This window comes from Bactrocera oleae, chromosome 3 (assembly GCF_042242935.1).
Source record: "Bactrocera oleae isolate idBacOlea1 chromosome 3, idBacOlea1, whole genome shotgun sequence".
Classification (NCBI taxonomy): domain Eukaryota; kingdom Metazoa; phylum Arthropoda; class Insecta; order Diptera; family Tephritidae; genus Bactrocera; species Bactrocera oleae.
Window position 1 is genome coordinate 56,329,704 of NC_091537.1, and position 5,383 is coordinate 56,335,086.

A 5,383-nucleotide genomic window follows, 5' to 3' on the forward strand; every position below is an offset into this window, starting at 1 on the left:
TAAGCCAAAAAGCCTTCAGTTGCTCCTACTCATTCACCAACTCAACAAATGGTTGATGCATCGATTAAGTATTTAAAGGATTGTGCTGGCTCATCAGACTTTTTCACTTACTGCACTTCAATTTCCCGTCGGACGTATACACCGTTTGTTGCGCAAAGGCAATTATGCCGAACGTGTTGGTGCTGGTGCTCAAGTAAATATTATATATTTAGCTGCTGTTATGGAATATTTGGCTGTTGAAGTTCTTGAATTGGCTGGTAATGCTGCCAGAGATAACAAAGAGACTAGGATAATTTCACGTCATTTACAATTGGCCATACGTAAGGACGAAGAATTGAATAGATTATTATCTGGAGTGACTATTGCTCAAGGTGGTGTTTTGTGAAACATTCATGCTTTTCAGGACGACAAACTATTTACATTCCAAGAGATTGATATTATTTTCTAAAAAACTACATACTCGTACATATGTATATTTCGCCAAAATTTTTAATTAATTTAATAAAATGCACAGTAAATACATATATATGTGTAAAGTATGTTTGTAACAAAACTTGATTAATTATACAAAACCGGTATACGATACACATATAATAATAAATATACATACACACACATGAATGTATTAGTATAGTTTTTTTTTTCTTCGAAGGGGGAATCTTTCATAGATACCGTCAGTAACAGACGGCATGCACGATTCATACTGCATGCTAAGGGTACACCTCATTCGGGACCACGCACAGTAAGAATAATCATACTTTACCAGACTTGCGTAACAGTACACCTACGTACTAAACCCTAAACTTTGACTGCATGTCACTGGTCCTATGGGACCGCCGTTAGGCAAGTCTTCATAGGAATTTATAAGATTGGCTATTCATTGACACCTTTTTGGACTACTCTTTACCGGTTCTTCTGTTTTCGCTACTACGTTCCCTTTCGTATCTTCTCAACTCCTGAAATGCATATTTTCCGTTCTTTTGTAACAGCCTCTATCTCTTTTCTTTCTATTTTGAATTTCGAATAGGTGAAGAAAATATGCTGTGCACTTTCGCTTCCGTTACCATAGAAAGAACAATTTGTCCCATTATCGTGACCGTATTTAAATAGGTATTCCCTGAAGCATCCGTGTCCGGTCAGAGATTGCGTCATGCAATAATCAGTCTCGCCGTGCTTTCTCTCCATCCAGTCTTGCACATTTCCGATAAACTTTTCTGCCTTTCTTTGTTTCGCTCTTATGTTGTGAGACGTCGTCAAATGCCTCAAGATTTGTCGTAAGCTCTTTTGAGTTATATTGCCATTATGTCTGGTGGAATGATGCCCGCTATGATTGCATTTAGCCTGGTCACAGATCTTGCTTTCTTCGCATACGTTTGTTCTGCATTGCTGCTCCCGCATACATTAGCGCCGACTGACTTACTTTAACCAAGAGTGCCCGCTGGCCCTGGCTTAGTCCTCCAATATTGGTAATCATTCTCGATAAGGCCGCTGTTACCCGTGCCGCTCTTTCCCATGTTTTCTCGATGTGTATACTTAAGTTGAGCCGCGTGTCTATTATAACACCTAGCGCTTTCAGTTTTTTTTCTACTGATAATGAGCACCGATTCTGTTTTTTGTCCTGCTAGTTGGAGTTTTTTCGCCGTGAGCCTATTTTTAATCTTAAAAGCAGTGTCTTCACATAGGATTTCTATCTGGCTGAGTTCCTTTCCTACTACAGTTACCGCAATATCATCAGTGTACCCGATAATTTGGACCCCTTTTGGCAATGGGAGTGGTAGCAATCCGTCATAAAGTACGTTCCAAAGCAGTGGACCCAGAACCGAGACCTACGGTACGCCACCCTTCCCCTTATACTCTTTAGGTCCCTCGTCAGTATCGAGGGCGCTCATTATATGTGTACTGACAGAATTAAAAGCATTCTTAACGTTTAACCTTACTACCGCGCAATATTCTTTTGTACCGTACATCCATCTAGAATCCATATTGGTTTTCGGCGAGTCCTGGAGGTTCTTGTTCTAGGCGTTTCTCCAGTCTTACGCAAATTTTACGCTTGGTTCTCCATCGGGTTTGCTTGGCTTCTACAAAACAACTAATCGCTGTTTCCTCCATATTTTCGGAAAAGGTGTCTTTCGGACAACGGGTAAAGAGCTCTGAAAAGGAGCTCGCTTCGTAGTTAATACCAAGTTTTAAGGCCTTGTGGGGGATTCCTTCTAGTCCCAGAGTTTTGGTATTTCCAAACCTTTCCGCCGCTTATATTACTTCTTCGTCGTATTTCCTAGTACCGGTAGTAACCCAGGAAAAAGGGTTTCCCCGACGTTTTTCATTAGTATGGGGTCGTTGGTGCTTTCAATTTACCGCCTTTGATTCTGCACATAGCGGCGTTACATGCTTTGCTGATGTGTCTAACCAATATCTCTGCCTATCGCTCCATACTTTCTATATTTTCCAAGTTTTCATCTAGTATAAGTCGGAATAGATTTTCGTCAAGTGTTTCGACTCTCCATCCTTTAGTCTGCACCTTCCTGATTAGCCTGTATTTTTTACTCCTTGAGTTTCCAATCTCCATCATAATGGCCAGGTGATCACTATGCGTATAGAGATCAGACACTTCCCAACTTGTTGAACGTACCAACGGGCTGCTTACAAACATGATGTCAATCACGGACCCGCGGCCGTTCCGAAAGTGTTTTTATTTCCGGATTGCTACATATTGCTGCTAAATGCTCATATTCCAGGCACTTGAAGCACCTTTTTGAGATAGGGCTTCTCTCTTAATTTGCACACTACCCAGCCTATCCTGAATTTTTGCACATCTAGTAGTGTTCTTGCTTCCAGCGCCGGAAGACTTACTACCACTACTTGCGTACCCGAAATTAATTGCGCTCACGTCAAAGCTACTTAGTTTCTTTTGGTTTCGTATAGCTTCGGAAATATCCTCTTTGGTGGTGATTTCGTCGAGATCACGAAATTCTACCACGACTTTGTGTGTAAGCGCCTTGTTTTGTTTGTGCCTGGTCTCCTAGAAGCTTACTTATCTCGCTGTTAAGTTCGCTCGTACTCTCCATTTGCGTTTCTTTGGCCGTCTTCCTAATACGTGATACGCAGTCATAGCGCGCTCTGGAGACATGTGCTGCAGAGATATCCTAATGAGAGTTAGAAAAGAGGAAAAACTGCAGAAACTGGGAGAAAGCGTATCATCAGGACGGGCTGGTGGTTTACGTGAAATCTTCTTATTGCTTTGTGGTTTGCGGTTAACGCCTTCCTAGCCTTCTTCTTTTTCAACCACTTCTCTGCATTTATCCATTTTATTTACTTCTGTCTTCTTACTCCGGTTGACTATCTCATTTCCAGGTGCCTCTTCATGAGTCGTTTTATTTCTCTTGCGTGGTGTATTGATGGTGTAAAATCAGCCGAAAGATTTGCATCCCGGCGTTGTTTCCGTGGTTGTAGTTTTCAGAAGGACATTCCGTCTTGTGTCTTTCATTTCTGTGTGCTCTTCCAGGGTTTTTGCACAGATCCTTGATATAGAGCTGATGATGTCTCTCATATTATTGTTGATGGAGCGCTGCGGAGGACGCATTGCCTCAGTCAGTTTCCTTATAAACTTCCTAGCTCCGACATGTAGTCTACACGCTGGTAGTGGCTTTGGAAGTGTTATCTTCTACCACAGGTGGTGATGACCTTGTGCGTACCGGTTACTTTATAGTAAGCATCTGGTTAAGCGACCGTGCTAGCCTTGATGCGCGCTAGAAAGGATCTATATCCGCACTTGGAGTCCTCACAGTTAGGTCTACCTCTGCGCCAGCGTTTTCAGCGTGACTATTTCTTATGTCTCCATAAGTGTTGCTTCTATTAAGTGTGTTGTTTGTGTTGTTTCTCGTATTTTTTTCCTTGAAATTCTGATACTCATCCACCCCGCCCATTGTGGGTCCGTCGCGCCGTTTCCGTATAACTCATCATGCCCGCGCATGATATGAGGGACACGTATTTCTATGAGATGGTGTCTATTCGCCACAGTCACAGGAGCTTCAACGGATCTGCTAGCTTTTTATACCGCATCCTCCACTTCTGCCGTTCATCGTCGGGGATTGCTTATTCGTTTTATCTTATTTCGCTACTGGCCTGCTACTATAGGTCGTTCGGCTATCCACGAGCTGCCGACCCTCCCGGTAGCTTAGAGCCCAGCTAGACCGCCCAAATACAATAGAACACACCACTCCATTCGGAGCAGCTGCTCTTTGGGTGCGTGTGTTTGAACGCACTAAAGGATGCGAATCGCGCGCAGATCCCTCAGTAACAACGACTAGCCAAGCGGTCGATTAAAGCAATATCGTAGCAACCCAGAACTCCATCCAAGTAACTGGAAAAATGTTACTCTATTAGCCGCTATTAACCGATGTGGCGGTTCACCGAATCGTTCCGTGGGTTAACAGTTCGCTGCTACGGCCATTGGTCCGCACGAAAAGCGCAGTCTTCAACATTGGACCTTTTGGGCAGGCCCATTCCGGGAGTATAGTACACACAGTCATCTGTACATACAGCGTACGGTACAGTATAGGTAGGTAGGCAATTGCGAAAAACACTAGATGCGTATGGTGGTACACATGTACAGTTCTGTGTATTATATTCGAAATATAATTCATTTTTATCTACAATAAATATATAAATTTTTGATCTTTCGTTGAGAAATTGTGGTCCTGAAAAGGACTGTTTGGATATTTATCCTCTTCAATTCAATTAAGCATGTTCTCCGCCAATACGTCTGGCCAATTGAATATCTTTTGGCAAAATTGTGACACGCTTTACGTGAATGGCGCACAAATTTGTATCCTCAAACAAGCCGACCAAATATGCCTCACTTGCTTCTTGTAGAGAACGGCAGAACTTTCGAAACGTAAATCTGTTTTAAAATCTAGAGCAATTTCTCGAACTAAACGTTGGAATGGAAATTTGCGGATTAATAATTCAGTACTTTTTTGATAACGACGAATTTCACGTAATGCCAATAACGATGAGGTTTCTTAACACCACCAGTTGCTGGAACACTTTAACGAGCTGTTTGGTTGTCAATTGTTTACGTGGTGCTGTACTACCAGTCGATTTATGGGCTGTTTGTTTTATACAAGCCATTTTTTTGTATTACACTGTACACTATTTAGTTTTCACTTTAATCAAACACTTACTGCACTAATATATCTTCCATTACACCAATAATTTGTGAAGAAGTGCAAGAATGCTTAACAACTTTTCAAAACTTACATTATCGGCGAGTTCTCTCAGTTACCCGATTCAAGTTTTTCTGTCATTTCTTTTGGCACAACTTTCGCAAATGTTTGTGCGGTTCGGCTACGCGACACTTAGAGCGAGTTGCATATTTCATTTG

The 5,383-nt window shown here is 42.0% G+C and overlaps 1 pseudogene; it reads right to left on the bottom strand.

The window, feature by feature from the left end:
• Positions 1 to 4,730: 4,730 nt before the first annotated feature.
• Positions 4,731 to 5,165, bottom strand: LOC106624376 (histone H3-like; annotated as a pseudogene).
• Positions 5,166 to 5,383: the final 218 nt, after the last annotated feature.